The sequence below is a fragment of the Hemicordylus capensis genome, chromosome 6, assembly GCF_027244095.1.
Source record: "Hemicordylus capensis ecotype Gifberg chromosome 6, rHemCap1.1.pri, whole genome shotgun sequence".
Taxonomy (NCBI): Eukaryota; Metazoa; Chordata; class Lepidosauria; order Squamata; family Cordylidae; genus Hemicordylus; species Hemicordylus capensis.
This window is the reverse complement of record NC_069662.1, coordinates 73,828,523-73,841,030: the sequence shown is the minus strand read 5'-3', so window position 1 is coordinate 73,841,030 and position 12,508 is coordinate 73,828,523. Positions and strand designations below refer to the sequence as shown.

General features: G+C 48.6%; 1 protein-coding gene across 1 annotated transcript in view; it reads right to left on the bottom strand.

The window, feature by feature from the left end:
• The window catches only part of TGFBR1 (transforming growth factor beta receptor 1), a 40,337-nt gene that overhangs the window by 27,367 nt on the left and 462 nt on the right, over positions 1–12,508 (bottom strand). The window lies entirely within an intron of this gene.

The window sequence follows — 12,508 nt, the reverse complement described above, 5'->3', positions numbered from 1 at the left end:
GCAGTCCTCATTTACCGCATTCCACCGGCCCTGGTCAAAGCTGATAAAAGGTGCTCTGAGCCACCAAGGCCACTTGAGCTTCTAGTGACAGTGCTGGATAATGAGCGTCCCTAGACTGTGAACTTGGTCCTTCAGGGGAGTGTATTGCAACCCCATCTAGAACAGGCTGAACATCATTCACCCGGACAGACAAGCCACCGACCAACAGGGTTTCTGTCTTGTCTGGATCAAGTCTCAACATGTTCACCCTCATACAGTCCATTACTGCATCAAGCACTGATTCAGGACAGCAACTGCCTCACCTGCACCTGATGAAAAAGGAACATTGGGTCTTACCTGTGAAGGGTCCTTTTTCACCGTAATCGGAGCCCATCCTTCACATAGGGGTAATTCCATTACACTTTCTGAATCGACAAGAAGTTCCCACAGCAGAGTTTTCCTGGAAGGTCGACTGAGTGCCAATCCCCAGTTCCGACTGTCGTGCCGAAGGATGCTGTGAAAACTACGGAGAGAGAGCTATATTTTTGAGGTTAAAGGTAAAGATGTAAGGAAGTGTTAAGTTAGGCTCACCGCTGCCACCAGATCAGCCCATCCGCTTGCCGTCATTCTTTGGTCCTTTTATCGTCCCCTACTCTATTAACCCTTGATGAGACTAGAAGGAAAACATTATTACTCTAACTTTTTCTAACTCTGTTGTTTGTCTCTTCGTCTTCTTCTCTCTCTCTCTCTTTTTTCTTAATATATATATATGTATTTTCCGTTGTATCTTCCGTTGGTGACCCACCAGCTATCGAATCTTCTCTCCCTTTAGGCTTCCACGGGCTGGGTCGGATGGGCTCCGATTACGGTGAAAAAGGACCCTTCACAGGTAAGACCCAATGTTCCTTTTTCCACCGTAATCGGAGCCCATCCTTCACATAGGGACATACCCCAGCCGGATGAACAGTCAGTCTTGTGTGGGTGGGTCGCAGAAGTCTCATAAACGGTGCTAGACTACCTGTTGGAGGACCGTATGGCCGAAGGCCGCCTGCTCCTCGTGGAAAGCTGAGATTTTGTAATGTTTGATGAACGGGGTGACTGAGGCCCACGTTGCTGCCTGGCAAATGGTCTGAAGGGATGCTCGGGCTGAAAAGGCTGCCGAGGCGGCCGCACTCCTCGTCGAGTGTGCTGTAATGCCATGTGGAACAGGAAGCTCTAAGGTACTGTAGGCCAGTATAATGGTTTCACGTATCCATCTTGCCAAGGTAGCTTTTGACACCTTCTTTCCCATGGTAGTGGAGTTGTAGGATACAAAAAGGACTTCAGACTTGCGAAACGTCTTTGTCCTCCTGATGTACATGCGTAGGGCCCTCCTGACGTCCAGGTAATGCCATGACTTCTCCCATGGATGGGATGGCCTAGGGCAGAAAGAGGGAAGTACTACCGGCTGTGCCCTGTGGAATATCGAGTTAACCTTGGGTAGGAAAGTAGGGTCCAGTTACAGAACTACTGCTTCCTCTTGAAAAAAACATAGCTCCTTGCGTACTGAGAGAGCATTAAGTTCGGACACTCTGCGCGCCGAAGTGATAGCCACCAGGAATAGCACCTTGCCCGTGAGGATTCTGAGGGATGCCTCTTTTAGGGGTTTGAATGGCGATCTAGTCAGTGCGTTCAGGACCTTGTTCAGGTCCCACGATGGGAATCTTGGTAACGGAGATGGAGCCAGGTTTGAAGCTCCTCTCAGGAAGCGTCTAATATGGGGGTGAAGGAGGATCGAGGAGCCTCTTGAATTTAGTTCCAGTATGGATGCTAAGGCAGAGGTCTGTCTGCGTAGTGTGCTAGGCCGCAGGCCCTGGTCCAGGCCGTCATGTAAGAATAGTAGGACCTCCTGCACCCTTGCTGTAGTGGGTGTAATCGCTTTTCTCCTGCACCATAGCGAGAAGGCCCTCCATGTGGTTTGGTAAATTCTGTTGGTGGAAGCGCGCCTGGAGGCTAGTATAGTCGTCTGAACCTTGTGGTCGTACCCTAGGCCCGCTAGCGCTTGCCGCTCAACGTCAAGGCGTAGAGCTGGAGCCAGTCTGGGTCGGGATGGAGAACAGGGCCTTGGAACAGCAGGTCCGGTCTCCTCGGGAGGGGCCAGGGTGGTAGCACTGACATTATGAGCAGGTCGGCGAACCACGGTCGACGTGGCCACCAGGGTGCGATTAGAATGACCTCGGCCTTCTCGTGCTGTGTCTTCTGGATCACTCTCATGATTATTGCTGTTGGAGGGAACGTGTAGAGTAGGCCCCTCAGCCATCTGCTGGATAGGGTGTCCGTCCCTTCTGCCCACGGGTGACGGAAGCGTGTCATGAAACGTGGTACTTTCCTGTTCTCGCTGGTGGCGAACAGGTCCACCTCTGGTCGGCCCAGGGAGTGGGTCATCTCCTCGAAGACCTCCTAGTTCAGGGCCCACTCCGCTGGATCCACTTGTCTCCTGCTGAGCCAGTCTGCCCTGCGGTTTGAGACGCTGCTGAGGTGCTCTACCGTTATGGAGAGAAGGTTCCTCTCTGCCCACGTGAAAAGTCTGGCTGACTCCTGCATCAGCTGCCTGGATCTCATGCCCCCCCCCCCCGATTGTTGATATGTGCTTTTGCTGTGGTGTTGTCCGTGCGAATGTGCACGTTGCGGTGCTTGACGTGTTGATGAAAGTGAATCAGGGCCAGCCGTACTGCTCTGAGTTCCAGCAGATTGATCGATCTTTTGGTTTCCCGTGGGTGCCACCTCCCCTGTACAAACAGGTGCCCGAGGTGTGCTCCCTACCCTTCCAGGCTTGCGTCTGTTGTTATTGTTATTTTGCTTGGGATGTGGAATAGGAGGCCTCTGGCTAGGGCCCTGGATCTCCACCAGTCCAGTGACACCCGAACGGTTAGGGGGATCTGGATGTAGAGTTTGGAACGAGTTGTAATGCTGTCCTGGTAGGGGTGCAGAAACCACTGCAGGCTGCGGGAATGCAGAAACCACTGCAGGCTGCGGGAATGCTACCTGGCCCAGGGGGTGCATTCTATGCCAGCTGTCATGGAACCTAGAAGTGTGGCCAAAGTCATGACCTGGCAGACGTGTGCTCCCAGTACTGAAGACATGAGCCGGGATATCTTCTTCTTCCTTTCTGAGTCTAGGTAGATGCAACCCTTGGACGTGTCGAAGATCGCTCCTAGATGTCGGAGCCTTTGCGTGGGTAACAGGTGACTCTTCTTCTGATTCACCACAAAGCCGTGTGTGGCTAAGATCTCCAGTGTTTTCTGGATATCCTCTTTGGTGCTCGGTAGCGAGTACAAGCGCAAGAGAAGATCGTCCAGATACGGGTGGATGCGCACTCCCCCTGGACCTGATGTATGCAATCAAGGTCACCATGATCTTTGTGAACACTCTGGGTGCTGAGGATAGGCCGAAAGGCATTGCCCTGTATTGGTATTCCTGGCTGTTGAAGGCGAATCTGAGGAAACGTCGATGTTGTGGATGTATCGGGATGTGAAGGTAGGCCTCCGATAGGTCCACTGATGCCAAGAATTCTCCATCCCTTACCACCTGCTTGATTGTTCTAAGGGACTCCATCCTGAAGGTGCGCTTCCTGATGTAGCGGTTCAACGGTTTTAAGTACAGGACCGCTCTCCAGGATCCGTCCTTCTTGGGGACCAAAAAGAGAAGCGAGTATACACCGCGCCCAGCTTCGATCCTCGGCACTTGTTCTATTGCCTTGATCCTGAGGAGATGTTGTATGGCCTCTGTCATCAACATCTTCCTTTCTGTGTTCTTGGGAACAGGTGTGACGCGGAAACTGTCGGGGGGATGAGATGAGAACTCCAGAGTGAGACCGTGCGTGACTGTCCAGAGGACCCACTGGTCGGAGGTGGCCGAGGTCCAGACCTCTTGGAACCTTTGAAGCCTGCCTCCGACCGGTACCGCATCATTGTTTGCGCTGGTGGAAAGAGGGTGCTCGATATTGTTTGTTGAAGGGTTGCCGAGAACCTCCCCTCTGTCGTTGCTGCCACTGGGGGCGATCCGCTGGTCGCTGGTTGTATTGCCGGTAGTCACGAAAGGAGCTGCCCGACGAGTAGCTTGTTTGTCTGAAAGGAGGGCGGGAATATCTGATGTGAGATCCCGCTCTGAATGGCTTCTGGCCCTCCATTCTGGTTGAGGGCATCACCTTTTTCTTGTCTTTGGTGTCCACTAGTATGGGTTCTAGTGATTCTCCGAATAGCTTCTTCCCATTGAAGGAGGTTGAGGCCAGATTGAGCTTGGACTTGGAATCCACCTTCCAATGTTTAAGCCATAGACAGCGCCTGACTGCTACCGCTGACACCATGGCTCTTGAAGCTTGCTGGATGCAATCCAGGCTGGAATCTGCCATGAATGCTGCGGCCTTCGCCATCTTGTTGATGCCCTGCCTTCGTATTCGTATTCTCAGGTGGGACCATCCGGACTAGTTCCTTGGCCCAGAGGACTGATGCCCTGGCAAAGATAGAATTTGCCGCTGCTGCCCTGACAACGTTGGCAGAGGCCTCGTGAGCCTTCTTTAAAATTGACTCACACTTCTTGTCTTCTGGGGCTTTAAGTTGTTCGTCTCCCTCCTTGTTCCAGATACCAGTTGTGAAATTGGGCCATCGACCGCAGGGGGTGCTATCAGCGCCTCCACTTCTTGTGGTACCGTGTACAATTTGTTAGAGAAATGAGACACGGACCTGTGTGAAAAGGGTGTGTTCCATTCGGCCTTGAGAGTGTCTAGGAACAGCTACGGGAAAGGCACTATAGGCATAGCGTTGGAGGTGGAAGGAAAGACCTCCTGGTCCAGCTCCTGCCTGACCTCCGTGTTGTCCAGTGGGGCGACCATATTAATGGTGCGCGCGCCTTTGCCAGCAGAACTTCAAAGTCTGTCTGAGTGAACAATCGGGAGGAACTTGGTGCCTGTTGGGTCAGTTCCTCCTCTTCTGATATCTCTCCTTCCTCTGTCCCAGATGTGGAGTGGTCCTGGCTGTCAGAACCCTCTGGGTTAGGGGGTGCCACCAGGCCCCTCCCAGGACCTTGTGGGGCCGTAGGCGGTCTTGGCTCAGGGCCCTGTGGGGTTGGGATGGTTTGGGTGATAGGTGGTCGCTTTTTTGAGCCTCTTTTGGGGGGAGGGTCTCCCTTTTTAGAGGGAGGTGCTGATGGCAATGATGATGATGATGATGAGGGAGAGCGGTGTCGCCTCCTCTTTCTTGATGCGGGTGCCCGCGGGACAAAACGTCCTCGTTCCCCCTCGGGAATGGGCCCCCTGTAGATGACCGAAACTGGGGAGGATGATGAGTCTCTACCCTTTCCCCCTCCCAATGGGGGTGGGGATGTTCCCTCTTCCATAGCCAGGGCAGAGAAAAGGGTTTTAAACTCCCTGGCTATGAAGCTCCTCAGCCACGTGGCCCCCTCCTCTGAGATGGGTGGCCCTGTCTCTCCCTGCCTGAGCGGGGGTTTACTCACAAGTAAAGAGGTTCCAGGTCCCTGGGGGTCCGCCGCCCGACCCTCCGTATCGTTCGCAGGCCTCTCCGGGGCTTCGTTGTCCTGCTGCTCTTCAGCCGCGATCGCGGGCGGTAGTGAAGCGCCCGTTGTTGATTCAGCTGCATTCCCCCGTAGTTCCGATCCCTGGTGGGCTAGTAGCCTTGGGGACGGAATCCGTCGCAGTTGCCGTTGCTGACAGACCGCCTGCAAAAGCAGGCATTCACTTAACCGTGCGACCGGCGGCTTGCAGGGCTTTTGGCGGCTTCCAGCAGCCTTCGGCTGCTCCTCTGCCCGCCACTCCTTCTTCTTTGCTTTTTTCTTTGGCGCAGCACCGGCCCCCGTGGAAAGGGTGGCCTCTTTTTTGTGGCTCTGGTGCCCGTCTGGTGCCTCTGCCCCCGTTCCTAGGGCGGCGATAGGGGCCATTGTGTCCCCCTCGGAAAAAGAAGCCATAATGGTGTCGGCGGCGTGAGCGCACTCCATCTGGCGCGGCGGGGGGAAATTTTTAAAAAGATTGAAAAGAGAGCTGAGGGAGCTTAGCTTCGAAGGCAGTGTGGCTGAGATAAGAGTTATAAGTTATAGTAGTAAAGTAAGAAGATTAGGAGTAAAAAATCAAGGGGAAAAGGGAGAAAGGTTTCAGGGCTCTCTCTCTCTCCTGCCGATCCTGAGGGCGACAGGAAAAGGAACTGGGGATTGGCACTCAGTCGACCTTCCAAGAAAACTCTGCTGTGGGAACTTCCTGTCGATTCAGAAAGCGTAATGGAATTACCCCTATGTGAAGGATGGGCTCCGATTACGGTGGAAAAAGAGATACAACTCTTTTTCGTCATCCATATACTGATGACACCTCAGTATGTCATCCGCATACTGATGACACCTCAGGCCCAACGTCCAGATGACTTCTCCCAGGAGTTTCATGTAGATGTTAAACAACATAAGAGAAAGAATGGAACATTGAGGAACCCCAAAGCACAACTAGCAAAGGAATGAGCAGTGATCCCCAGCACAACTTATTTTTGGAAGTGGGCATCCAGGTAGGTGCAGAACCATTGCCATGCCAAGCAGTGTCTCCCACACCCAACTCAGCCAGCTATCCAAGAGGATACCATGGTGAATGGTATCAAAATTTGCTTCGATGTTCAAGAGAGTTGCACTACCCCTGGGTGACACATAAGGTGACCAAAGCAAATTCTGTTCCAAAATCAGGCCTGAAGCCCGATTGAAATCAACCTAGATAATCTATTTCCTCTAAGAGTGTCTGGAGTTGATCAGCCACTACACACTCAAGAACCTTGCCCAGGAAGCGGGTATTAGCCACAGGCCTATAGTTGTTAACATCCACTTGGTCCAGACTAGGTTTCTTTAGGAGAGGTCAGATAACAGCTTCCTTCAGCAAAGCTGTGACCACTCTCTCTCTCAATGAGGTGTTTAGAACCTGCTGGACCCAGCCAAAGATTTCCTCCCTCTAGATTTAATAAGCTATGAAGGGCAAGGGTCAAGCGGATTATTAGGACATGCTGAGGCCCAAAGTTATGCCAAGCTTAATAAGTCCCCATAGCATTACAAAATGGGTCAGAAGGCCCACCCTAGTGCATCGCTCACCCCATTTGCTGCGCTGCTCAAGATTACAGCAGCATTCATCTGAAAAGGCTAACACTACTTGGAACTGTGATAGTGGGTATTGATTTAAACTGGGCCCTGGCCTAATAAATTTTCAATATAACTTACAGTTATTTCTGCAGATTCATAAATGCAATATGGTAAGTGACTGTGTAGCCATATACTGTAAATATAATTTTGTCTTATGAGAACAATAAATATCCATTTTAAAGTATTTTTCACCTTTCTCTATTTTTCAATCAATTATGTAAAACTAGAAATTTAGTCATTTTTTGATATTCAAAGCCTAACACCTTCATAACATGAGGCCCTAAGCAGTAGGTTGCTTAGCCTGTGTCTAGATTTGGCTCTGTTCTTCATTCCCTTTTCTGAACCAGGCATGGCCAAAGCCTGCAGAAGAGGAGGGAAGAAAGAAAGGCACCAGCCCAGCTCGATCCTCTCTCCCTTTGATTCTGAAGGAGAGTAACCATGATCCACTCTTTCCCCCAACCCCTCCACCCTGCTGACTGAAATGAGCAGCAATGCAAGAGGAATTTTGATAATCGACAATGTAATTTGGGGGGTGGAGGAAGGAAAGGTGGGTTTCAAGAGATCAGATAGTTTTGGAAAGGCAGGCAGGAGGGTGTGAAGAGAGAGAGAAAATGAAGGACCAAAGCAGCTTCCTTTTGGCTCCAGGTGAGCTCTGCATTTCAGGCTGTGATAAGGCAGTAGCAGTGACAGTTCTAAGGTTGCCTGACACAGCTTTAAAATAAAAATATGAACTATGTCTCTCTCCAACCATCCACCATTCTCTCTAGTTAGGGTTGTTAACGGTGACTGAAGCTATTCCTAAAGATCTAGCTGATCTTGTGGTAGCAAGCATGACTTGTCCCCATAGCTAAGCAGGGTCTGCCCTGGTTGCATATGAATGGGAGACTTGATGTGTGAGCACTGCAAATATTTCCCCCAGCGGATGGAGCCGCTCTGGGAAGAGCAGAAGGTTTCAAGTTCCCTCCCTGGCTTCCCCAAGATAGGGCTGAGAGAGATTCCTGCCTGCAACCTTGGAGAAGCCGCTGCCAGTCTGAGAAGACAATACTGAGCTAGATAGACCAATGGTCTGACTCAGTATATGGCAGTTTCCTATGTTCCTATCTCCCGCCAGCAATATTTTGCACAACATCAAGCCATTAACATCTCCAGGAATACTTTTCAATCTTTCCTGGAAAATGACAACAATTCCTGGAGACTCCAGTCCAGACCGATATCTAGAAAGTTGGCAACCCTACCTCTAAGTAAATCTCCCTATCATGGGGAAATGGTAGTCAAGCAGTGCCTAGCAACTACCAGTTCTTGCTTTCGGAAATTTTGGTGTTTCCGATACTAGACATGTTTTTCATTTACAGGCTGGCAAGTAGGGTGGTAGTTTAGTGGTTGGCTTGGACTGAGTCTAGGCAGAGGATATAGCAGTGCTCTTCACTGTAAGGCCCAGAGGTCGGTGGTAGTCCCCATTAACCCTCAGTGCAGCTTCCTAATTGCTCATTGGGCCTGCGTGAAGCTTCAGCCAAAGCTGAATATTCTGCACAATTCTCCTGACGCTATACGGAAACTACCATTCTCCCCATGCAGTGCTGTGCTGAGTGCTTGGGGATGCCATTAAGGGAAACAGAGCCCTCTTGAGCCCCTGTACCATCTTGGAATGCATGCACAGAGTAAAAGGTAAAGATAAAGTGTGCCGTCAAGTCGATTTCTACTCCTGGTGCCCACAGAGCCCTCTGGTTCTCTTTGGTAGAATACAGGAGAGATTTACCATTGCCTCCTCCCACACAATATCAGATGATGACACACAGAGAACTTGCATTTTGGGTGGTAAAGAAATGTATTAAATAAATAAAATTATGCCTTTCAGCATCTTCCTATATCACTGCTGCCTGATATAGGTGTTTCCCATAGTCTGAAAAACATACCAGCGGGGATTCGAACCAGCAACCTTCTGCTTGTTAGTCAAGCATTTCTCCACTGTGCCACTTAAGGTGACTATGCAGAGTGCTAGGACATAAAGCTTTTAAGAGAGGTCTCCATAATTCCAAGGAAACAAGTACTATGGGATATGAAAAATGACTAAACACAACAACAACCACCCAACCAACCGCTAGTGAAGATATAATAGGATCTGATCCCTTGGATGCAAGTTTTCACATCACTGTAGTGATCCATCATACTAATCAGTGTTCCCTCTAAGGTGTGTGCTCACACATTTTTTGATGTCCGCTCAGTTAATTTTAGATTCCACTCAGGTTGAATCAGGTAGGCACCATTCTGAATACATGTGTGGTCACAGTGCCTTGATACTGCCACCCAGAACAAAATTCATTCTGCACAAAGATGGAAAAAAATTAGAGAGAACACTGATACTGATCAAGACCATAAAACTGTAATGTCCCAATATCAATCATATTTGAGAAGTCTGCATTAAACTACAGTGAGACTTCATGAGGATCTGTGCCATGAATACTGTAATTTGTGTCACTAAATACCAGATCACACAATGAATCCAAGGTTTTCATGCTGAAGAGATATGCCATGAGTACATAATGTGATTAAAAAGGATGGAGTCTGCATTTAACAATTATAAGAATCTGTGCACCAGACATGGGTTTTCCTTCACTGCAGGACCAGAAAGTGCAGGTTCCATTACTATTCTGTAGTAAGTAGACGCAAACATGATTAGTCAACACATTTCAGAATTCTATTTGCAAAAGAGGGAGATTATACAGATGGACATAAGGAACTGCCTTCTACCAAGGCAGACTATTTGTCCATCTAACTCAGTACTGCCTACATTGAATGGCAGCAGCTTTCCAGGATTTCAAGACAGGAGTTTTTCCCAGCCCTACCTGGACATTCATTTGGACATGCCAGGAACTGAACCTGGGGCCTTCTGCAGTCAAAGAATGTGTTCCATCACTGAGAGATGGCCCTTCCCTTATGAGACTTACATCATGATGATTACATGATGATTTATGCTTCAGATGCAGGTCCTTGTACCACTATAAAACACTAGTTTTGTTACCTCCACTTTTCAAAGTGGCAGCTCTTTTATATTTAGGAGGGACATAGCAACTGTCCCTATTCATCCCAGCACAGCATCCTTCCAGTGGCTCTTCCTGGTGCTCCCTACTGTTGCTTTTTAGATTGCCCCCAAAGGGCTTGCAATGAACCATTTTTTCATTTCTTTCACAACATAAACTGCTTTAGGAACTTTTCTTGTTGAAAAACTGTATACAAATGCTTTAAGTAATATTTTATTGATGCCACCATCATGGATGTGTAAGATAATTAGATGCTAGGTTTCGGGCATTTGGATATAAAAACAATCAACATCCAAGGTTTGTGCATTGTAAGGAATTAAAACCATGGTAACTCTAGATAACCTCAGGCTGACTGCATGCCCCTGTGGCAGCAGCAAAGGTGAAACAGGCTGAATCAAGCTGTGATTGGGTAGTAGATTTGTAGTGTAAGACCATAAGGATCCATGCCTCAGATGAGCATTTTTGTGACACAGGAATGTCATAGACAGCTGGATGTATTATTTCTATGGTGTAGTCTGTGGACACAAATTTTAAGTGTGATAATGAATTTTTGTAGTTTGGTGCAAAATTCATTGATTCATGGACATCCATATATGGATCAAGATTTCTGGATATAAAATTTTTATTGTGCAGTCTGTTGGGAATGAATGTAGGTTAGGATCTGCAGAACCTGTCTGTCAAAGCCATAAGAATCCATGAACTTCCACATCTGGATTTATGCGCCACAGGGGTGATACAAGATGTTGAATCTGTGATCAGAGATCCTGGCCACAGATCTGAGTGGTGATTAGACAGAAAGCTCATGAGGATCCATGCCTGAGATCAACACTTTCGTACCACATGCTGGTGGATCATTATTCTTTGCAATGAAATCTGGGGGGCATAGATGTAAACTGTGGTAATCTGGTGGAGTTTTGTGATCTACCTATAAAAATAATGGAGAATCCAAATCTCAGATTTAGGTTTTTGCACCATGAAATTCTGGATCTATATTTATTTGATGAAATCTGTGCACAGAAGAGAGATGTGATAACGGGTTTAAAGTGCTGCTTGTAAACAATCATGAAGATCCACACCTTGGATTTATGTTGTATCACAGCAGTGTTACAAAGTGCTGGATTTGTGATTGTTACAGTGCATTGCATGGACAAGGGCAGGAGCTATGACCCAGTGGCTGATTTTTGGCAACATTACATAAAAACCATGTGAATTCAGGAAACTGTATATAGATCCACAAGCCCACCCCCCCATTACAGCAACAGGTACAACAATTTTGAGATCCATATACTTGCTACTCCTAAGATGTTTTGCTTTACTTACTATGCAAGTTCTCAGCATTACTGTCTTTTGACTACTGTCATCAACCCTAAACACATTTACTTCAAACTTATGGTTGATTTTACTTAAAAATATATTCTAAGGTAGCATACCTGGTATTGCATCTTAACGAGATACCAGTTAGTATTTTGCAAGCTTTTCTACATGCCACAGAGAAAGAAACATATTTGATTTTCCCTGGTTTCATTACAAGTTCTGAAAACTTGTGGGGGAGAATGTGAATCATTCAAATACTACTTATTAACAGGACATCAGCGTCTTCTACACACCACCTACAAAGCTTACATTATCTGCGAAAAGGAAAACACGTGGCTAATTGGTACTAGCCACTACAGTCGCCGCGAACAGAAGGTGCCACTGACTCTTTATTAAGGAGAAAATCCCATCATCAACACCCCCCACCCCTTCCATCTGCGCTATGCAGTTAGTAGCATCTGTTCTACGGAGCTCGGAGAAGGGGCGCGTTGTTGGGAGCCTTTCTAAGAAGATTCTGTACACCGGGGAGCGGAGAGAAAATATATGCCTCCCCTAGGTTGGAGAAGGAAGCCTGGTAGATTTAGGTTTAGAAAAGAGACGGTCTAGAGCCTATGAGGAGCTACGGGTGTGGGGGGATCCACAGTGTACTTCCTACATACATACACACAGAGGATGCACGACACAAATACACACATACATACACACACACCGGGGGGGGGACTCCTAAAAGGATCTGTAGGCTGCTTTTTGTAGCATTCATCATTCTCTTGGACGTGAGCGGAGAAAGGAGTGAAACAGCCCCTTTGGGGAATGTCCCTGGCAATGAGGCGGGGAGGGGGGGTTGGCCTTTGCGAAGAAGACTGTTTACTATGTTAAGCCGCCGCCCGCACAACAGGAAGACTCAAGGCTGCTGTTGAGGAGGAAGGAGTCGCGACTGCCGCTCAGGGCGGCCGTGGTCCAGTCCTCGCTGCTGCTGCTGCTGCGGCCGCCTCCCAACAATGAAGCTCGCAGCCCCGCGTCTG